Source organism: Sus scrofa, chromosome 13 (genome assembly GCF_054392235.1).
Source record: "Sus scrofa isolate SSC_HxYL_T2T_F1_AM1 chromosome 13, Sscrofa_HxYL_maternal_Yorkshire_Landrace_v2.0, whole genome shotgun sequence".
Taxonomy (NCBI): Eukaryota; Metazoa; Chordata; class Mammalia; order Artiodactyla; family Suidae; genus Sus; species Sus scrofa.
This window is the reverse complement of record NC_139395.1, coordinates 80,453,168-80,476,852: the sequence shown is the minus strand read 5'-3', so window position 1 is coordinate 80,476,852 and position 23,685 is coordinate 80,453,168. Positions and strand designations below refer to the sequence as shown.

Here is a 23,685-nt window from a genome sequence, read left to right as displayed (position 1 = left end):
CCATGTCCTCGTCCTCATGGATACTAGTCAGGTTCATTACTGCTGAGCCACGATGGAAACAAGTTTAAATTTTAAATTTAAAGTTTTCCAATTTTTATTTTAAATTGGAGTATAGTCACTTTACAATGGTGTGTCAGTTTCAGGTGTATAGCAAAGTGATGCAGTTATACATGTAAATATATTTATTCTTTGTCAGCTTCTTTTCTCATATATGTTATTATAGAATATTGAGTAGAGTTCCTTATGCTATACAGTAGATCCTTATTGGTTATCCACTTCATGTATAGTAGTATATTTGGGTTAATCCCAAACTCCTAATTTATCCCTCCCCCCACCTTTCTTCTTTGATAACCATGAATTTGTTTTCTAAATCTGACAGCTCTCTTTTTTTTTTTTTTTCTTGTCTTTTTGCCTTTTTCTGGGGCTGCTCCCGCGGCATATGGAGGTTCCCAGGCTAGGGGTCTAATTGGAGCAGCAGCCACCAGCCTACGCCAGAGCCACGGCAACTCAGGATCTGAGCCGCATCTGCAACCTATACCACAGCTCATGGCCACGCCAGATCGTTAACCCACTGAGCAAGGCCAGGGACCGAACCTGCAACCTCATGGTTCCTAGTCAGATTCGTTAACCACTGCGCCACAACGGGAACTCTGACAGCTCTATTTCTTTTTCTTTTTTTTTTTTTTTATTATGTTTATAGTTATACGACCATGATCACAACGTAATTTTTTTTTTTTTTTTGTCTTTTGTCTTTGTTGTTGTTGTTGTTGTTGTTGCTATTTCTTGGGCCGCTCCCACGGCATATGGAGCTTCCCAGGCTAGGGGTCCAATCGGAGCTGTAGCCACCGGCCTATGCCAGAGCCACAGCAACGCTGGATCCGAGCTGCGTCTGCAACCTACACCACAGCTCACGGCAACGCCGGATTGTTAACCCACTGAGCAAGGGCAGGGACCGAACCTGCAACCTCATGGTTCCTAGTCGGATTCGTTAACCACTGTGCCACGACGGGAACTCCTGACAGCTCTATTTCTGAGCCTTCTCTGGCCTATAGCTTTTTGAACCTGTAGCTTTCTTCCAAGTCCTGGAGTGACAATCTGATTTCTACATTAAAATCACACTCTATTATTGATAGAAGTATAATAAATGGATAAAACCTTTTCAGGGAGTATTTGGCAAAGGTTCACAGTCTTAAATGTATGCATCCCTATCCCTGGCAATATTACCTCAAAAGAGACAATTATGATATGAAGAAAGATGCATGTACAATGATGTTTATCATAGCATCTTTTAACGTATCTTTACAGTAGGAAATTTTATGCTAGGAAATTGTTCACAACACTAATTTTAGGAGTTCCCGTCATGGCTCAGTGGTTAACAAACCCAATAGCATCCATGAGGATGTTGGTTTGATTCCTGGCCTCGCTCAGCAGGTTAAGGATCTGGCGTTGCCCTGAGCTGTGGTGTAGGTCGCAGACACGGCTTGGATCCCAGCATTGCTGTGGCTGTGGCTAGGCTGGTGGCTACAGCTCTGATTCAAACCCTAACCTGGGAACCTCCATATGTCGTGGGTGTAGCCCTAAAAAAGACAAAAAACAAACAAACAAACAAAAACACCCAACAACCCCCCCAATTTTAAAATGGGCGTATAAAGTATATATTATATACACATCAACATGGGATCCAAGCCACCTCTCAAACCTACACCGCAGTTCATGGCAACGCTGGATCCTTGACCAACTAAGTGAGGGCAGGGATCAAACCCACGTCCTCATGGATACTAGTCGAGTTCATTTCCACTGATTGCCAACAGGAACTCCTATATAGTACTTTATCTAAAGAAGTGTGTTTATTCATAGAAAGTGGCTGGAAGTATACATAACACAATGTTAATAGTGATTATCTTTTTACAGACTTTTTTTCAAATATCCACTGTAAACATGTATTAATTCTGTAATAAGAAAAAATATATTTAAATGTGCTTAAAAATCACTTTGGCAGCAGTGATTAGAAGAATATAAATGAGGGAGATTGCATGAGAGCTTATTGCAGTGATTCTGGCAAGAGACAGTGTAGGTAAGAACCAAGGCTACTGCAGTGTGGATAGAGAAGGAAAAGCTTATTGAAGACATTCAGTAGTCATCTGAGAATAAATGCATGCTAAACCTTCTAAGTCAATAATAAAATTGATTTTTTAAAAAGAGACAACATGATTCATCTATATTCTTATAGTATCTCCTTCTAATATGCACTTAAAAAAAACTCAGCACCAACTCTGATGAAGGGTTTCGGTTTTCTGGCCTTTTCACCTGAGTTAATGGAGGGCCAGTTGACCAAGAAAGAGAATGTGAGCGGAGGACTGGATTGTGGAAAGAGAGAATCAATTCCGTTTAGGACATGTGGAGTTTGAAGGGTTTGGGGGACCTACATTAAGCTGTGGTACATGAATTTGAAGCTCAGTTCTGGTCAGTAGATAACAGAATTAGAGGTCATCAGTAAATGAGCAGAAGTTAAAATCAAGTGGTTGATCAGGTTCCCTGGGAGTGAACATCAAGAAAAGGGCTGAGCAAGGAACCCTGTGGAATCTCAACAGTTCGGGAACAAGATGAGGAAGAAGCGGTCGCTGAAAAGACTGAAGGACAGTGAGCTAGGTCAGCTTGTGATAGGCTATTCCAGGTTCAAAGCCTGGCAAGAATGACCAGTTGGACAGGTTCAAGGTTGCTTTCATTTCAGCTTATTACCAAATGTGTAAGCAAGGACTGAGTGAGTAGTTGCTGGAGTTTCTTCTGCTCCTTGTTGAGTTGTGACCAGATTTCAGGGATCAGCACAGTTCTTCTCAAGTCTCATCTGCCACTCACTGCTTTTCAGGTGTGGAAGGGGCCCAGCCACCCTCAAGGGTCTGGGTACTATTTTTTAAGGCAAATCCTTGCTGGGCCCCAGGCACTTCCTATGTGTGCTCTCTTACTGCCTCTCCATCTGCACCAGATTCAGCCTAGGCATACCCCATGTGGCCAGAGGGGTTCACAGGGAAAAGGAGGTTAAGGAGAATTTTAAGGGAGGAATTGTCAACAACATCAGATACCAGAGAGGTCAAGTAATAGGAGTGCTAAAAAGTTCCCACTATATTTGGCAATTTAGAGTTAATTTACAACCATACGCTAGGGTACTGCCAAGCCCAGATTCCCATGAAAGTCATTTTCATTCTCTCAAAACATAATCCAAATACTTATTTTTATTTTATTTTATTTCATTTTTTAGGGCCACACCTGTGGCATATGGAAGTTCCCAGGCTAGGGGTCGAATTGGGGCTGCAGCTGGCATTCTACTCCACAGCCACAGCAATGCAGGATCTGAGCTGCATCTGCAACCTACAGTACAGCTCACAGCAATACTGGATCCTTAACCCACTAAGGGAGGCTAGAAATCGAACTCACATCCTCATGGATACTAGCTGGGTTCATAATCTGCTGAGCCACATTGGGAACTACCCAAATACTTATTTTAGCCATGGTATTTTGTTATGATGGCCTGACCTGACCAAGTTACCCACTCTTCCAAATCACCCACTCCTTCATTTATGGTGATTTTTCTCCTAGTGACCATATTGTCTCTTCTAACAATTGAGCCTTTTTTTTTTTTAAAGGAATTCCCCTGTCCATCATACAGGGTTTTGGCATATCCCAACTGTAGGCTGTGTTCAACAGTTCTCCCTTAGTGTTCTTGTGTCCCATGCACCTCAGGGAATATCCTGGGTACCAGTTTCATTGTCCTCAAACCTTCCCAACAGATAAGAAGACTACTGGATGTTGGTATTCCCAGAGGATATGGTGGATCATGCCTCTAGAAGGTGACTCATGTTTGTTGGGTCATGGAATGCTCAGTTGCCCTTAAGTAGCAGAATAAAAAGAAACACATTCAGAGGGAAAGTGTGCGTCTTTAGCACAGAGTTATAATTACTGGCAAGGCATTTGTCAGAGGCAACAATGCTTAGACCCTTTTGGAAGGCATGAGCCAGCTCCAATCTTATGTCTGTTGGGCCAGCTTCATTTGGGGCCCCAAACTGAAACAATATAAATATCCATATCCTTTTACATCTGTCATTGTTTATTATTTGGTTTGCCATCTGCCCTGTTCTGAAGCAGGAGGGGGAAGAGAAGTCAGAGGGAAATCATGAGCTCTTTAGAGGAATTGTGCCAGATATTAAATCCATAAACAAAATAGATTGAACCGGAAAGAATGAGTCAGAGATGAAGGAAGCATGAAAGCAGTGAGTATCACACTGGGAAAATATCACCTGAAAGTGCTGACTGAATGTTCCTGATGTGTCTGTGATTGGCCCTGTAAGTCTGATCAGCATAATTCTGTTCCTGTACTGCTTATGCTTCACTGCCCTGTTGAGAGCATTTTCATTGTTTCCTCATATCGAGCCCTTAGATTTGTTTATATAATGCAAGCTGATGACCCATGATGATATTGTCCTTTCCTCTGGTGATAATGATCCTGTCACACTGGGTTCTTGTTTCATTGTAGCATGAAGAGAGTTAGGGTGATTGATTGAGACCGAGCTGGAGTGAAATGAGGATTTTACTGGAGCGTCCCTTAGTCTTGCTGGGTAATGCCTCAAAAGGTGCTTAAAACTGTGAGTTATCTGAGTGCCCTGTCTTCTTGGGGAAGTTGCAAACAGGCAGCCCCTGGGTCTGACCAATTTGATTTGGGGTACCCAGGGTTTGAAATTAGTTGTCAATACTTAAACCCAGGGATTTCCCACATCCAGTTTTCCTCCTTCTCTTCAAAACTGAAAGATCTAGAACGTTGTCCCTGCAGCCCCTGGAGGGAAGGTGCATCCTTATCTCTGAAAACAAAGAGACCTTGAGAAGAATCCTAACAAGCAGGTCTTGCTCACTTTCCCTCCTCCTCCTCCCCGACTATCTACTCTTCATTAACCCTAGTATTAACATGCTCAGATCTAACTGTTTCTTTGGGTCTTCATTTCCTTAGGAAGGCTCCTGTGTAACATAAAACTTGTATTACATTAACGTGTATGTTTTTCTTCTGTTAATCTGTCTATGTCAGTTTAACTTTCAGGTCCAGCTAGGTACCCTAAGAGGGTCAAGAGAACCTTTTCCCTCAACCTTCTGAAAGTACCTGCACTCAGTATAGTCAAAGCTACATGAGGAGCTTTGAAGGAAAGGACATAACCTTGAACACAAATAAAGGAATGTGGCATTTTAATCTCATTTTTGTAGATGAGAAGAAACAAAGCCTTGAGGAGCTAGGTAACTTCATCAGACTCATAGAGCCAAGAGAGGTTATAGTTGGGATTTAAAGATGAGACTGTGTGATTCCAGAGGTCCAGTGTGAAGGAAAAGACAGTGGGTCATTCAGGGCCAAGTGCAAAATAGGCACTTTGTAAGTAATTATTGAATGGTTGATGGTGCTCAGGCATATTTCATGAGTACAAGGAGCCAGAAGATTGCAAGTGTGGTGTCTTAGCTTATGAAGTTTATTTGAAAACTAGTGGTGTCTGAATGTCTTGGACTTTGAGATTTCATAATAATGAAGCTCTGTAGTAGAGGGCACCATTGCACATGACAAGGAGGGCATACTGTTTCTGTCCACGGTTGACTTGTATCCCATAAGTGTGGTGAAATACCAAAGTTAATCCTCTGTGCACATCTAAGGAGCTTCTTCCAGGGCTTATTTCCTTAAACTACCTGCTGATGTTGCTTGGTTATCACCCTGCAGCCCAGAGCTATGCTCAGGAATAAATGTAATTCTGTGCTCCTTTGGGAGGGTTATTAGGAGGACCTGAGCTGGCATAGGAAGCTTGCACCTCATGATGAAGCCCCTTTCAGTGAAAAAGGATTGACTTGGCTGAGGAAAATAGGCAATTGTGGTGAAGAGGGTATCTTTGCGGCCTAGTTTCCAACTCTTATGCTGATTATTCTTAAATTGAGCTATGCTTTTGATGTTTCTCAGACAAATCTAATTCCAAAAACTGTTAGATGCTTCTTACAGACCTCTGTCTGCCACGACTCCAAAACTAACACATTGAAAACTGAGCATATCCTATTTTTGTCCATAAACCAGTCTTTCCTCTTAGTTTTTTCCATCAGTGGCTATGTTTTCTTTTACTTATCAAGGTTCAAACTTTGGAGTTTTCTCCTGTTACCAAATCAAACTTGGGTCCACTCATCCACCATGCTCTAAAGCCAATTTACTTCACTAGGTAGTGATGAAAGTACAGTATTTTTTTTCAGCTGCTCCTGCAGCATGTGGAACCCAGGCCAGGGATTGAACCCATGCCACAACAGCGACCTGAGCCACTGCAGCAATAGTGCCAGATCTTTAACCCTCTACAGCACAACGGAAATCCAAGTACAGTATTTATTGTAGGGCCCAGCAAAAAAATACAATGGCTCATGCTCCAAAGACCCAAAGTCCCCAGTGATTTTCAGGGAAGGCTTTTTAAGGACAACGTTTAGGACTGCAGAGTGTATTTCTTTCCGCTGATTAGTTGGTGGTGAGGAAATGGGGTGATGTTTCAGACATCTTAATTATCACCCTTCTGGTTTCAACCAGTCTGGGGTCTATGGGCTTGTGGTCACCATGTAGTCACCATCCTCCACCTGAGTGGGGGCTTAGTCTCTGCAGTACTCAAAGATATCCATCCCATTGTTATATACATCCCTGAGGAGGCACTAGGACAAATTCACTCATATATTCTTCTCCAAAGCTGAAAACATTACTTTACATGGAAGTTACCTATTGGTGGCCCAAACCCCAAGTCTAGTCTTCAGATATATTTTCTGTTTAAAAAAGTCAGTCATTGTTGATTTGAACATGATTTCTACTTCTGTGTTAGAAGCTGTGTCTGTTATGTACCACTTAAAAGTTGCACACGATTAAGTCTGCTTTCACTCCATCTGAACGTGAATCAGATATATTCACTGTTTTGTCAAAGATTGAATGCCCAGAGAGAGAGAGAAAGAGAGACACTGAGACGGACTGGTATCTTCAAGAAAAGGACATGGGAAATTGCAAGGTAACCAGACCCTGTCTGAGAGAGAATTCTTTCTTTGTGCTAACAGCAGAGAAGGCAGGGCTGTCATGTGAGGAGCAGCTATACTCTTTGTATATCAAGTAAAGCAGTAAAGAGAGGGCTAATGTTCAAGGAAAGGTGAAATTAGATGGGGCCAAGTGATTGCAATCAGCAAAGGGAATAGGCCAAGAAATATGAGAAATGGAGAGGAAGGAAAGACTGAGAGGGCGTTCTATAGATAGCAGTTAAATGAGAGGAAAGAATGCCAAGTGACCTGCTGTGAAGGAGCCACCAGATACCATCTGTATTCTTTTCCTCCTGATAGACTTTCTTCTGAAAAGGATTGCCATCATTAAACCCCAAATGCCACTACAAGATTTTGTGGTGATGTTGCTTTTAAAATGTAGGCTATAAGAAAAACTAAAGTAGAACCATGAGGTTGCAGGTTCGGTCCCTGCCCTTCCTCAGTGGGTTAACGATCCGGTGTTGCCATGAGCTGTGGTGTAGGTTGCAGACGTGGCTCAGATCCAGCGTTGCTGTGGCTCTGGCGTAGGCCAGTGGCTACAGCTCCGATTGGACCCCTAGCCTGGGAACCTCCATATGCCGCTGGAGCGACCCAAAGAAATAGCAAAAAGACAAAAAAAAAAAAAAAAAAAAAAAAAAAGAAAAACTAAAGTATGCTAAGTCATCCTGTCAAGAGAGATGACAGGTTGAGAAGCTAGGGTATTTTTTTTTCCCTATCATCGTGATTGCTGATTTTTTGTTTTGTTTGTTTTTTCTAGGGCTGTAGCTGTGGCATATGGAGGTTCCCAGGCTAGGGGTAGAATCGGTACTGTAGCCACTGGCTTATGCCAGAGCCACAGTAACACGGCATCCGAGCCTCGGCTGCAACCTACACCATAGCTCACAGCAACCCCGGATCCTTAACCCACCGAGCAAGGTCAGGGATCAAACCCGAAACCTCATGGTTCCTAGTCAGATTTGTTAACCACTAAGCCATGACAGGAACTCCTGATTTTTTTTTTTTTTTATGGTTGCTGATTTCAATAGTGAATTATCCATGTGTGAGAAACATTTCCTAGTATTAGCAGTAGGTTCCATATCATGTTTTGAACTAATATGATTTTCTGGTCTAGAGCCATTTGCGTCTGAATAAAAACAATGAGTGTATTCACAATTCGTCATATTCTTCTTGGAGCAAGTTCCTTTTGCTCATGAGTCTTATTATTGAAGAAGCATTTAGTTGTAGGTAAATGACCCTTGCCTTCTGTCTTTAATTGAAACTCAGCCTGCCACAGTTAATATGTTTCATGACTCAATGAATCTTGGAATAAAAACCTAATGTGCCCTAATAGCAAAGGATAAAAATTAATTGGTTTCAGCGCACATTTTCCTATGTAAACAATTCCTTGTTTTCTTGTAGAAGGAGCTCTCCTGACATTCTTTTTTTGCATAATATTCCACATTTTCTTACTTTCAGAAGAGCTCTGTGGTCTATTTGGAAGGAAGTGTGAGATATCTAATCACTCTCAGGGCATGGAGTATGGCTTGATCTATCTATGTATTAGGAAAAGAAGTGCCAAAAAAAAAAAAAAAAAGCTCACTGAAAGAGCTTTTAACACATTGTGTTACTTTAGTTTTTTTTTTTTTTTTTTGGAACTGACCCAACACAGGCACCTCAGTGACTTGAGATTTTTTTCTTGGCTTTGTCAACTCAAGTTGTATCAGTTAGTTATTGCTGCATAACAAATCACTCTACAACTTAGTGGCTTAAACCAACAACAGTATATTACTCTTTACTATTTTATGGGTTTGCTGGGTAGTTTTTCTGCTTATTTTGCCTGGGCTCACTCACATGGCTACATTCATCTGAAAGGTAACTTGGGGCTTATTTGGGTTAGTGGGAAGATCTGGGCCTCTCTCTCCATGCGGTATTTCATTTTGGGGTTCTTTGTATCCTTGATCTTGAGGTTCGAAGAGGATGCAGGTGGAAGCTGAAAAGCCTTTGGAACTCACATGGTGTCACTCTACCCTATTCTGTCAGTGCAAGTCTCAAATCAGCTTAAATTTGGAGTTCCCGTCATGGTGCAGTGGTTAACGAATCCGACTAGCAACCATGAGGTTGCAGGTTCCTAACCCCTGGCCTTGCTCAGTGGGTTAAGGATCCGGCATTGCCATGAGCTATGGTGTAGGTTGCAGACGTGCCTTGGATCTGGCGTTGCTGTGGCTCTGGTGTAGGCCGGTGGCTACAACTCGATTAGACCCTTAGCCTGGGAACCTCCATGTGCCAAGGGAGTGGCCCTAGAAAAGGCAAAAAGACAAAAAAAAAAAAAAAAAAAAAGATCAGCTTAGATTTGAAGAATGGGAAGTCTCCTTTTTGTAAGAAGGAGACCTAGGAGTTCCCGTCATGCCTCAGTGGTTAACGAGGCCAGATCCATGACCCACTGAGCGAGGCCGGGGATCAAACCTGCAACATCATTGATACTAGTCAGATTCATTTCCACTTTGCCACAATGGGAACTCCTGTTGTTGTTGTTGTTTTATTCATTTTAATTAGATTTTAAGCTGCTTTTGTCTTTGAAGGCTTTAAAAAAGAAAACCGAATTAGGTCCACTTCAATGTCCACTGATTTTTTTTTTTTAGTGAAATGTGTATGATGCTGGCAGGTCATATCGCAGCTCTGCAATAATATCTATCTTGATTTTCCACTCTGCAGCCTTCTTTTGAATATGTTCTCTTGTTGAGGATTTGTGTAAAGAATATACTGCTGTTCTTGCCATTTCCAAGGCAGTCTTCAGAAATGCTCTATCTGTCCCTTTATTATTTTTGGTCCCAAAGGGATGATTCATAATTACTGTATCAAATAACTTGGACATTTCGTTAGATAATGAACACACGTCACACTGAACCATGTCAACATTTGTTTTTTGTCTTTTTTTTTTTTGCTATTTCTTGGGCCGCTCCTGCAGCATATGGAGGTTCCCAGGCTAGGGGTCCAATCGGAGCTGTAGCCACCGGCCTACGCCAGAGCCACAGCAATGTGGGATCCGAGCCATGTCTGCAACCTACACCACAGCTCACGGCAACCCCGGATCGTTAACCCACTGAGCAAGGGCAGGGATCGAACCCACAACCTCATGGTTCCTAGTGGGATTCGTTAACCACTGAGCCACGACGGGAACTCCAACATTTGTTAACTCAAACTCTTCTACATTCCTATTAAATACTTACAATGCATCTTCACCTATGTCAAATCCAACACACAACCCCTGCTCCTATATTGCAGTTGCGATGCTAAGCATTCCACAGCCACATCCTAGATCTGCAACCATTTTATTTTCAGTGTCATCATATGTATTGTGGATTGTATAGAGCATACATGCTACAATGTGTGGCCTGTTGGATACTGTTCTAGAAGTAGCTTGGGCTTTTCGAATGCATCCACTTGTTGCAGACGACTTTCTAGTTCCTTAGGCCTTAATTTCTTCATTTTTTAAAAACTGTGCACTCGAAAGGTTTAACGGTGCTGGATCTTTGCAGCCTTTGCTATTTGCATTTTCCTTCTTTGTTTCCCTCTTTTTAAGTCCTGTTTTTTTTTTTTTTTTTTTTTTTAACAAGTAATTCACAACATTCTTTTCAGGAAAATCTGAAAATGCAAAATAGCAAAATAAGAAAAAATACGTCAAATTGCCTAGTATTGGAGTTCCTGTTGTGGAGCAGTGGAAAAGAATCTGACTAGTATCTGTGAGGATTTCGGTTAGATCCCTGCCCTTGCTCAGTGGGTGGGGGATCCGGCGTTGCTGTGAGCTGTGGTGTAGGTTGCAGACATGGCTTGGATCCCAGTTGCTGTGGCTGTGGCATAGGCCGGTGGCTATAGTTCCAATTTGACCCCTGGCCTGGGAACTTCCATATGGTGAGGATGAGCCCCCCCCCCCCCGAAAAAAGCAAAAAAAAAAAGTTACCTAGTATCTTACCACCCAGATTTGGTCACTAGCAACCTTTTGGTGAAAATTCCCCTAGCTTCCAGACTTTTTTTTCAGTACATATGCACATAGGAATGAGTATGTGTTAGAGAGTGATTTGTGTGTATTTTTAGTTATATACATATTATATAAGTGTAATTTTTTTTTCTTTTCTTTTTTTTTTCTTTTTTTGTCTTTTTGCTATTTCTTTGGGCCGCTCCTGCGGCATATGGAGGTTCCCAGGCTAGGGGTCGAATTGGAGCTGTAGGCACTGGCCTACGCCAGAGCCACAGCAACGCAGGATCCGAGCCATGTCTGCAACCTACACCACAGCTCACGGCAACACCGGATCCTTAACCCACTGAGCAAGGTCAGGGATCGAACCCGCAACCTCATGGTTCCTAGTCGGATTCGTTAACCACTGCGCCACGACGGGAACTCCACAAGTGTAATTTTTAAAACCATGGAAGTGCTCATTACTTTTTAAAAAAATTATGGTTGATTTATAATGTTGTGCCAGTTTCTGATGTATAGCAAAGTGACTCAGTCATACACACACACACACACACACACACACACACACACACACACACACACACACACACACACACGTATATATTCTTTCTTAATAGTATTTTCCATCATGGTCTATCCCAGGATATTGGGTACTGTTCCCTGTGCCATACAGTAGGATCTTATTGCTCCTATTACTTTTTATTACTTCGAACTCTTCATCCTTGCATTTATGTACAGCACTGAGACTTTAGCAATAAATGGAAGGTAACTTACAGCCTGTCATTTTAATATCTCTGGATCCCAAATCGTAATCTCTTAACAGATCTGAATTCCTCAGAGTGAATATAGGAAACAACAGCCTCCGGGGATGTTCTGAGAAAGGTTTCTTGGCCAAAAATTTGAGAAATGCTGCATATTCTCTTTCAGTCTTCCAGAATCATAAATGCTCATTTGTGATTAAATATTAAATTAAATTAATATATATTAAATTAAATATGTGATCAAAGCATGTCAAAGGCCGTGAGAAGTCCTGTTGTAAAATACCTTATTTCACTTTATTTTATTTTATTTTATTTTTTGTCTTTTTGACATTTCTTGGGCCGCTCCCGCGACATATGGAGGTTCCCAGGCTAGGGGTCGAATCGGAGCTGTAGCCACCGGCCTACGCCAGAGCCACAGCAACGCGGGATCCGAGCCACGTCTGCAACCTGCACCACAGCTCACGGCAATGCCGGATCCTTAACCCACCGAGCGAGGCCAGGGATCGAACCCGCAAACTCATGGTTCCCAGTCGGATTCGTTAACCACTGCACCACGACGGGAACTCCCCTTATTTCACTTTAACCCAAACTTTCCCCAATTTTTTGTTTGTTTGTTTGCTTTTTTTTTTAGGGCCGCACCCACGATATATGAAGGTTCCCAGGCTAGGGGTCAAATAGGAGCTACAGCTGCTGGCATACGCCACAGCTCACAGCAACGCCAGATCCATAACCCTGAGTGAGGTCAGGGATCGAACCCACAGCCTCATGGTTCCTTGTTGGATTCATTTCTTCTGTGCCATGACAGGAACTCCCAGACTTTCCCAAATTTAAGTGAACTCTTCTTTTAATTTTATTTTGAAAAATAATATACAGTAAAAGTAATATTTTTGGGTATACAGCTCTGTAAAATTTTACACATATACGATTTTTGTAACCACTACCACAGTCAGGATACAGAGCAGTGTTATCACACCCCCAAAACACCCTTGTGCTATCCATTTATAGTCACATCCCCTACTCCTCTGACCCCTGGCAACCACTGACATGTTCTTTACCAATATAGTTTTCTTTTTTACAAGAAAGTCATATAAATGAAATTATACTGGCTTTGAGACTGGCTTCTTCCACTCAGGTAATATCTTTGAGACTCATCCATGTTGAATGTATCAAGAGTTAGGTGTTTTTCTTTGCTTAGTAGTATTTTATGGTATTGATGTCCCACAGTTTATTCTGTTGAAGAACATCTGCGTTGTTTCTAGCCTTTGGTGATTATGAATAGAGCTGCTATAAAGATTCATGTACAGGTTTTTGTGTGAACATAAATTTTTACTTCTTTATGATATGGGAAGTGCTGGGTCATGTGGTAAGTGCATTAAGCAAACTCTTTTTATCTTCGCCACACCTATTAAGATTTTACATAACCAGTATTTCACAGAATGTGCCATTAACATCCTACGGTCTTAGTATTTCACACTTGGGAAATAAAGCTTTAGGAAGGCCTTGAATGCTGTGACAATGCTGTATTTGAGAGTCAAATAGACCTCAAATCCATCTCCCATGTCCGCATTTTGCTTAGTTTCCACCAGGACTCCAACCATATTTCCATTTGTTGAGGATCTACTGCCAGACATCTGTGTCATGGTAATATCTGATTTAACCCTCACAATAGTCCTGTGGTTTTGCAGATGAGGGGGCTGAGGTCCAGGGAGGTTAAATGGCTAGTTTAAGTTTTCACAGCTGCTAAGTAGCTGAGCTTTAAATCTGTGTATCTTATCTCCAAGCCTAGTTCTTTTTCTGCTACCTTATCTACTGGCCTTTTTCTCCCTTTCCCTCTTAGAACATTTTTTTTTTTTTTTCTGGGGTCTGTAGTCAGTTGTCTTCGACCAGGGTTGGTAAATAAAAAACACAAGTGCTGTCACTTCCCACTTCTGTGCTTATAAAGACATCCATTTTCTTTTTTTTCTCAGTCCTGATGAAGCTTTCTTCAGGACAACTCTCAGTTGATTGGAGTTAGCACTTGAGCTGATGACCATTTGCTATTTTGTTCTTGGACTCTGTGTTAGTTATCAATTGCTGTGTAACAAAGTGCCTCAAAATATAGTGGCTTATGGAGTCTCTGATGGCTCAGTAGGTTAAGGATCCAGTGTTGTCACTGCTGTGGCTCTGGTTACTGCTATGGCAGGGGTTCAATCCCTGGGGCCCAGGAACTTCTCCATGCCACCAAATGCAGCCAAAAAAAATTACAGCAAAGTCCTTGAGCCAAAGTTGTTAAACTCACCTTAAAACAAAACAAAAAGCCATAGTGGCTTAAAAGCAGTAAACATCAGTTACAGTCTTGCACAATTTCTGTGGGTCAGGAATTCAAAAAGGCCACAGTGGAATGGCTGTCTCTGCTTCACCAGGCCTGGGGACTTGAAGACTTGAAGGCTGAGGCTGAAGTCATCTAAAGGCTTGTTCACTCCCTTGTCTTGTGGTTGATTTTGATTGTTGGCTGAAGGCCAGCCTGGGGCTGTTTTATGAACATCCTCGTGTGGCCTCTGCCTGTGACTTAGGTTTCCTCAAAATGTGGTGTCTTGCTTGGTTCCAAAAGTTAGAATGGAAAGAGAGAGCAGGAGAGCAAAGGCACCAGTCAGAAAGCATCCCTTCCATCACCTTCTGTTTCTTAGAAGTGAGTCATTAAATCTGTCCCATTTTCAAGGGGCAGTAAATTAAACCCCATATTTTAAAGGAAGAAATGTCAAATAATTTGCGGACTTTTTAAAAACCACCAGATGTTGTGCACATATTGGACATAGACGGTCTGTGTGGGCCTTGTATAGCACTATGAGTAATTAAGTGTTGAAATTAAGGGTTGTTTTTTTGGTGGTAACACTTGGAAATAACATTATTCAGAGCCTTTTATCTAGCATGCCCACAGTGAATATTCACTAATTGGAAAGAGTTTCTTTGGAATCTAATCTCTCTGCCCTTCACTGGGACTTAAAGACAATTTCCTTTATTACTGAAAGGTTTGGCTAGAGATGCGGAGATAAGACCTCTGACAGAAAAAGCTGAGGGAAAGCACATTTAGGGCTTATTCCTTGTGTAATTCCATAAAGCAGTGTTGTACTTTCAGTGCATCTGTCCATATTTTCATTATTCAGTGCAAATTTTTATGCAGAGTGAATTAGCAGGACTCTTTCAGACATGGAGAGATAACCAAAAAAAGGAACTTACTTTTCACTTAATTGAGAAGTTCAAGGGGATGAATTTATTATGATTGGATCCAGGGCCCCCCCAAATGTTGCTAGGGTACTGTTTTCTTCTCTTCTGGTCTGCCCCTGTATTTTAGCCCTTTCTGCTCTATTGGCTTTATTCTCAGGCAGATTCTCCCTGGGAGGTGGTCCAAATGGAGAGCACCATGACATTCTACTGGCTTGGCAAGCCCACTAGATCAAATTGCCTATTTTCCTGTCACTCTAGAAAAGTGCCAAGGTGGTGCTTGTCTTAGTTTCTTTGGGTTGCTGTAACAAAATACCATAGTCACGTAGCTTACAAACAACAGAAATTTATTTCTCACAGTTCTGGAAGATGGAGTCCAAGATCTTGGTGCTGGCAGATTTGGTGTGGTGTCTGATGAGGGCCTGTTTCCTGGCTCATAGGTGGTACCTTCTTGCTTTGTCCTCATATGGTGGAAATGGCAGGGGATCTCTTATAAAAATGCCAATTTCATTCATGAAGTTTCCACCCTCAGGACCTAAGCACCTCCCAAAGGCCTCACCTGCTTATACCATCATCTGTGGGGGTTAGGATTTCAACATATGAATTTGGTGGGGGGACACAAACATTCAGACCACAGCAATGCTGATTGGCCTACCTTGGGTCACTTACTCACCCCTGAGCCAATTATTGTGGTATATGTGCAATCCGAGCCTGACCACTGGCCAGTAGGCAGTCCCTCTTGAACCTGTGAACTAAGGCTGGGGAATTTGTTCCTTATCCACAGGATGAGATGGGCTTTGTTATCAGAAGTGAGCATGCTGGGCAAAGACAACAGACATTCCCTGTGCACAGTGACATGCCTTTTGTCCCCAAGGATTTCTAATCTCTACTTTCCCGTTTCTGCCCTGGCTTTCTATTCAGCTAGTCCTCACCTTCACAGTAATGTTCCTACTCAACCTGTGGGCTCTGAGTTTCCCAGAAGGACAGCTTATAGGGCAAATGGATGTTTTCATAGTCTAAAGTCTAGTGTTTACTGTCGATGCCTTGATTTGCTCTTGTGACTTCTATAGTCCCGACTCCTGGCCAGTTTAGGATTTGAGGGGCACAGGGCACTTTGGTTTTGGTCATAATTTTCTGGACTCCTAACCTGTCTCTCATAGTCGGGAAGCAGTTACTCCTTGACCTGTGACCTTGACTTGGGACCATTTTACTCCTTAGTCTCTGGTGCTTATTTCCCTTGCATCCTGTCTCTTGATTTATTTTATTACTCTGCCTTGTTATACTACGTTTTGGCTTACTAGTATGTCATGGAGTTCCTGCTGTGGCACAATGGGATAGACAGCATCTCTGCAGCGCCAAGATGCAGGTTCAATCCCAAGCCCAGCACAGCATGTTAAAGGATCCAACATTGCTGCAGCTGCAGTGTAGGTGGCAACTGCAGCTCAGACCTGATACCTGGCCTGGGAACTCCACATGCCACAGGGAGGCCAAATAAGAACAAAAATAGTATCTCATGGACCAAATAATTTCCTAACACTGATCGGTATCCTGGGCTTTGTTTTCTCAATCAGGCCTCTGTCTCTCGCTTTCTTCTTTGGGAGGACAAGCTGAGATATAGTGGAATTAACTTTGGATTCATAACCAAAAGCCCTGAATTCAAAACCTGGCATATATGACTTCAGGCAAGGCTTTCTAATCTCTCTGCACCCTGATTTTCTCATTTGCAAAACAGGAAAAATAATATCTACCTCACAGGATTGCCTTGAAGATTAAAAAAGGAGAATGCAGATATTACAAGATAACAGTACATAATAATTCTAAAATGCTAATGTGTGTATTTTAAATTAGTTTTTTTCACCTTCTGAAGCGCTTCTGTTTATGTAGCCTTCTCCATTTAAGCTTCTAGGCCATTCTGTGCTCATTAACTCAGGGAAGAAAATGTCAGAGCAAAAAAAAAAAAAACAAATGGGAATCTTTCTTGCTTTGGTTTCCAAAAGTCTAAAGCTCTTAGGGGAACACTGAGAGCACTGAACATGGCCAGAATGAGTGGGAACAAGGGGTTTGAAGAGAGATTCTCCCTCAGGTGAACAGAAAATCCACTTTTTGAAGGGGAGGTGAGGGTGGGAAGGAGGAGAGACACTGGGGGTATGATAGACCTAGAGATGCAGCAGGGACCAGAGAGAGGGGCCTTATGTCCTGCTTTCTGGGCAAAGTCTTGTAGAGCAGAAAGGACACAACTGGCAGATTCCTGTTTCCCTGTGTGGCCCAGAAATGGTGCTGGGCCGGAAGGCATCATGAAGCTTGGGTGAGGGACATGTCAGTGATGATCAGTGAGGATTGCAGCCTACAGGCCAAACAAGGTGACGGCGATTTCATCTGACAGCTGCATGGATACATGACAGCAGGGACCAGAATACATGCCCCACCCCCCATGATTCTCCATAAACACCCAGAACCAAGAGGCATTCCCTAAAAACAGGATGAAGACTTTAAATTAGCTGAGGTGGCACTCCTGCTGCGGCTCAGTGGTAATGAACCCGACTAGTATGCATGAGGACGTGGGTTTGAGCCCTGACATTGCTCAGTGGGTTGAGTTGCTGTGAGCTGTGGTCACAGATGAGGCTCTGATCCTGCGTTGCTGTGGCTGTGGCATAGGCTGACTGCTGCAACTCTGATTCGATCCCTTAGCCTGGGAACCTCCATATGCTGCAGATGCGGCCCTAAAAAGACAATAAATAAATAAGTAATAAATTAGCTGAGATTACATTTTTACCACTCTGGTTGAATAGGGCCAAGAATGAAGTTCAGTTATAAATTTTTTTTTTTTCATTTTGTTTATAACTGTGTGGTAGATTCAGAGCCGTAACTACTACTGTAGGAAGCATCTAGCCTGTGACTATAGGCAGATAGGTCTCAGAGGTCTCAAACCTTTACCAAACATCCAAGGAGCCAGTGAACCTAAAAGGTAATGAATTTTGTGGCCAGGCCAGGTCCTGGGGAAATTTATGGTCCAAACATTTTCCTGTTTCTGGGTCAGGAAATGATAGCACACAGATGGAATTTACAATGGGAGCCTGAATGGAGTGGCCCCACCCAGGCAGCTCAGCAAAAAGCCCCTTTCACTGGGTCTATTCAGTTATAATGAGTGCTCCCCAGGCTCTCCTGGCTGGCCGCTTTTTCTTTTTCCTCGACTGCTTTCACTTTTTCACAGAGGGCTGCCTCGCATGTAGTCCACTTGGGACCGGGGTGAGCCCTGATTTGGCAGGAGAAAGGAAGAAGTACACAGCGGCCTACAAAATTGAATTGCTCTGCCTCCCTGGCCCCTTTCCTTGAATAATGTCTTTGTGCTTTGAAATGTAGGGAAGTTCCAGTTTCTCAGGCTTAAGAAAAAAAAAAACAAAAAACAAAAAACCAACCCCCCCCCCCAGATGTTCATCTAACCTCTCCCGCCTTGAGATGCTTAGCAGGAAGTAGTTAAGGGGAAGAACAATTATTAAATTATATGTTTCTTTAAGTTTTATAAATCGCCAGGATAGCTGATTTCTAAACAAATATATTTGATGCATTCCTTCAGATGGACAAAAACACTGGCTCAATTAAAAAATCCAGTTTTAAAAAAATCATGTGGGACAAATTGCTACACTAAAAAAGAAAAACAAAACCCTGTTTTTGACTCTAGCCAGTGACCCACTTTCATGAAATATTTGACAGAGCAAAATTGCATTGCCAGAGAGGAGTTCAGACAGCCTTTGGAATCTGTTGAAATGGGTTTTTGATAATAGGCATGATTTAGGTCATCTCTGTTTTACTTTCCTGAATTTTATTCTACTTTTTTGAAGATGAATGCTAATAGCATCACATTATTTTTTGAAAATCCTGAAAGCAAATTATATTGAAAAATCATTATCATCATTTAGATCCCCATATGTTTCAATGGTTTATGTATTTAATATTCATTTCACCATAAAAGATATGATTTCACTGTTTATTTTTGAATTTTGTAGAATGTGGCAGAAAGTGTAAAACATTCTCTAATCAAGAACTGTTATTTATCTCTTTGGCTGGGTTGTTGGAGGCCATGCTATGGAACTAAATTTGGATTAAGAGGTTGTAGTTTGCCCCTCCAGCAGCCATTCCCCTTCTTTCTGTTTCCAGCCCAGATTTGCGTTTTCTCCTTTCCGCTACAGATCTCTGCAAGGCTCCATTCTTAGCTCCAGGCCAATCAAGTTAGCAAATCCTTTCTCTCACCCAGCTTGGGGACGAGGGGTGGGGGGTGGGGGGATGGAGGGGGAGTGGGGGTTGGGGTAGGGGGGTTGGGAAGGGCATAGACTTTGGTTTCATAGCCAATGAAATGCAGCCAGGACTTTTCTGGGATTGGTGGGAGAAAGAGGCAGGTGCCCTCCTCCCACTGATGTTAAAGTCTGGGAGAAGGTGGAGCTGGGAATTCCCATTGTGGCTCAGTGTAACCAACCCGACTAGTATCCATGAGGACTTGGGTTCGATCCCTGGCCTCGGTCAGTGGGTGGGTTGCCATGAGCCGTGGTGTAGGTTGCAGACTTGGCTTGGATCCTGCTTTGTGGTTGTGGGGTAGGCTGGCAGCTTCAGCTTAGATTGAACCCCTAAGCTGTGAATGGATTATGTGGCTGGTGTGTCTCTAAAAAGACAAAAAAAAAAAAACAACTTTCTCTTCAGTTTGGCACCCTGAAGAGAAAGCCTGAAGCTGTTGCGGAGGCTGGGGGGTTTTGAAGAGCCTGAGGATGAATGAAGCCAACCCCACTGAAGGCAGAGCTAAGAAATGGAGAAAAACCCAGTCTCAATGACATCAGTTGAGTCTTGTGACTGAGGCCATCCCTGCCACTAGAATGTCTAATTGTTCCACTCAAAAAATCTCTTTAGTGCTTATGCCACTTTGGGTTGGGTTTTCTGTTCTTTTTTGTTTTTGTTTGTTTGTTTTTTGTTTTCTAGGGTCGTACCTGAGGCACATGGAGGTTCCCAGGCTAAGGGTCTAATTGGAACTACAACTGCCAGCCTATGCCACAGCCACAGCAATACCAGATCTGAGCTGTGTCTGTGACCTACACCACAGCTCACAGAAATGCTGGATCTTTAACCTACTGAGCAAGGCCAAGGATCAAACCCACAACCTCATGGTTCCTAGTGGGATTCATTTCCGCTGCACCGTGACGGGAACTCCTGTTTTGTTTTTTTTAAGGCTGCACCTGCAGCTTATGGAAGTTCCCAGGCTGGGGTCAAATTGGAGCTGCACATGCTGGCCTATGCCACAGCCACAGCAATGCCAGATCCTAACCCACTGAGCAAGGCCAGGGATCAAACCTGCATCCTTATGGATACTAGTCAGGTTTGTTACCACTGAACCATGATGAGAACAAGGGGTTTTCTGTTTTTTTTAATTTTTTTAAAATTTTTAATTGTATTTTATTTTTTTGCCTTTATTTATTTATTTTTTTTAAGGGCCGCCCCCGTGGCATATGGAGGTTCCCAGGCTAGGGGTCTAATTGTAGCTACAGCTGCTGGCCTACACACAGCCATAGCAACGCAGGATCCACAACCCACTGAGCAAGGCCAGGGGTGGAACCCACAAGCTCTTGGTTCCTGGTTGGATTCGTTTCCACTGCGCCACAAGAACTCCCAGTTTTCTGTTTTTAAAAGCAGTCATGTCAAGGCAGGTCTAGAGTCCAAAGGAACTGGATATTAGCCAAGATAAGGCTCCAGATGCTGGGAATGAGGCTGGAGTCTAGTCATCAGAACTGGGCTCCAATGCCACCATAGTCCCTCTGCTCCTGTTGCCTAGTTCCTGCCTAGTTCCTACATGATTCAATGCTGGTTTCCATGGAGGTGCTGGAGCAGCTTATGTCCTTGCCATTTCAGGTCAGGTCTGTCTGGGGAACGAGGAGCAGAACTGGATTTGGAGGTGGGGAGTCATGTCCCTTCAGCTGGAGAGGGAAAGGGGAGGCTGGATACATATTGTGAGGGGCTATAGTAAGACAGAAAGTTGGCTGTATTGCATCTCTTTCATCATATGGACCCTTTTTTTCTCTCCTGCTCTGTATGCAGAGATTGTGTCTTTACTTTGGGTCTCTGCTCCGAACATCTTCCCACCCTCTTGTGCTCTGCCCAACTTCCTCAAATGGGTTAGACATCTCTCCTCAGTATTCCCATAAGCTCTTTTATGTACCAAATGTTATATTTTTCACATTATATCTTCATTCATTTATTAGTAACTATTATTGAGTGCCTGCCACGTAACAGTGTTGTTCCAGACACTAAGATACAACAGTAAACAAGACAAAAATCCCTGCCTTCAAGGAATTATATTCTAATGGGTGGAGACAGACAATAAAATAAGCAAATTGTAAGCTTTTAAAAAGTGGATATGTGCAAAGGGGAAACAATAGGGAAAGAGGATAACTTTTAATGGACTGGTGAGGGAAGACTTCATTGAGAAGGTGGTGTTTGAGTAGATTTGAAGATGAATGAACAAGCCATGTGGCTGTTGGAGGAAAATACTCTCCAGGTGAATGGAATAGCAAGTGTAAATGCCCTCAGGTGGGCACTTCATGTGTCAGAGGAATGGCAAGGCAGCCAGTGTGGGTGAAGTGGAGTAAGCTCCAAGGATAGGAGTAGCAGCTGAGGTCTTCACAGTGTTGACAGAGAAATAGGGATCAGAGGCTATTTCACTTATTTACTTCTGCATAAGGAACCGCTCTAAAAGGTAATAGCTTAACACAGTTTATTATTTTTCTAATTAAACCAATTCTGTGGCAGTTATTCTGTGGTCTCACCTTTAGGTCTCTTGTGGCTGCTAAGGCAGGACACTAGGATGGATGGGCTAGGTCTCTATCCTAATGTGGCTTCTCATCATTTGCTTGTTTTGCCCAGCCTTCTTATGTGACAGCTGTGTCCCAAAAGGGAGCATTCTAAGGAGATGAGCACCAGTGATGAGGGCTTGTCTAGCTTCTGCTTACATTGCATTTGGTGGTATTCCATTGGCCAAAGCAAGCCTTTTTGCTATGCATAGAGTCAGTATGGGGATGGGGAACCCCATACAAGAATGTGAATATCAGGATGTGGGATTCATTGGTGTGGGGCGGTGGGGGGTCACTATGGAGGCTCAGAGATCCTGGTTTCTAAACCAAATGAACAAGTGAGGCAAGGGTGTAGCTGGGCTGGAATGTTGGGAGTTCTCTTTGTGGCTCAATGGTAATGAACCCGACTAGTGTCCATGAGGACGTGGGTTCCATCCCTGGCCTCGATCAGTGGGTTAAGGATCTGGCGTGGCCATAAGCTGTGGTGTAGGTTGTAGACTTGGCTTGGATATGACATTGCTGTGGCATAGGCCAGTGGATACAACTCCGATTTGACCGTAGCCTGGGAACCTTCATATGCTCTCGGTGTGGCCCTAAAAAGACGAAAAAAAAAAAGACATATGCTTTTAAAAAAATATCTGAACACACAGATAAGTGAAAAGAAGAGTATAAAAATTTCTTGAGGTGTTCCTGCTGTGGTGCAACAGGATCGGTGGCATCTTGGGAGCACTGGGACACAGGTTCGATCCCTCGCCTGGCACAGTGGGTTATAAGGATCCAGTGTTGCTGCTGCTGTGGCTTAGGTCGTGTCTGTGGCTCTGATCTGATCCCTGGCCTAGGCACTCCATATGCTAAAGGGCAACCAAAAAAAAAAAAAAAAAAAAAAAAACCCTCTTGAAATCCCACCATCCCAAAGGCACCATTTTAGTGACATTTAGCACTCAGACATCCTTCAGTGAATATGTGTGCATGATGCAATAAACGAGATTGGTATAAATTTGTTGAATTCCACATTGATGGATATTTAGGTTGTTTCTAATTTTTGCAAGTAGAATGAAATACTTTTTTGATTCTCTGATTTCAGCTCTGCACCCAGGGTTTTCCCGGGACATATTTTTCTACTTTGCTTAAGATACCATCTCTGTAGGTTTTTTTTGTTTTGTTTTGTTTTGTTTTGTTTTCCACAGCATGCAACAGCTTGATGTGGGATCTAGTTCCCAGACCAGGAATTAAACCCAGGCTGCAGCAGTGAAAGACTATGTCCTAACTATTAGACTACCAGAGAACTCCTTGTGGGCTTTTTTTTTGGGGGGGGGGGCATTTTTGATATCTATTCTTCTTAGGACCTCTAATAGGAGTTTCTAAGTGGTTTTCTTTTCCTTTTTTTTTTTTTTTTTTTTTGCTTTTTAGGGCTGCAGCAGAGGCATACAAAAGTTCCCAGGCTAAGGCTTGAATCGGAGCTGCAACTGCTGGCCTATGCCATAGCCACAGCAATGCAGGATCCAACCTGTATCTGCGACCTACACCACAAGTCATGCCAGTGCTGGATCCTTAACCCACTGAATGAGGCCAGGGATTGAACCTGCCTCCTTATGGATACTAGTTGGGTTCTTCACTGCTGAGCCACAATGGGAACTCCTTCTAAGTGGTTTTCAAGTAATGTATGATAAAATTTTAAGGCCCTCATTCAATCTTTTCCTTATATGTATCAAACATTTGATCAACTAAAATATCACCTGAATAGCTGTGCGGCGGGTCCCTAGCCTGGCTAGTTCCCTAGCCTGGCTAGTTCCCTCTGTATTGTTGAGTTTATGTCTATAACCATGGTTACCAGGTTTGCTACCATCCCCTTTTTAAAGTGATTTCATACTATCAGCAT

The 23,685-nt window shown here is 42.8% G+C and overlaps 1 protein-coding gene and 1 pseudogene across 28 annotated transcripts in view; one reads left to right on the top strand and one right to left on the bottom strand.

Annotated features, from left to right (window-relative positions):
- SRGAP3 (SLIT-ROBO Rho GTPase activating protein 3) overlaps positions 1-23,685 on the top strand; it is a 393,430-nt gene that overhangs the window by 50,507 nt on the left and 319,238 nt on the right. The window lies entirely within an intron of this gene.
- On the bottom strand, positions 9,593-10,530 carry LOC100739467 (rRNA N(6)-adenosine-methyltransferase METTL5-like; annotated as a pseudogene).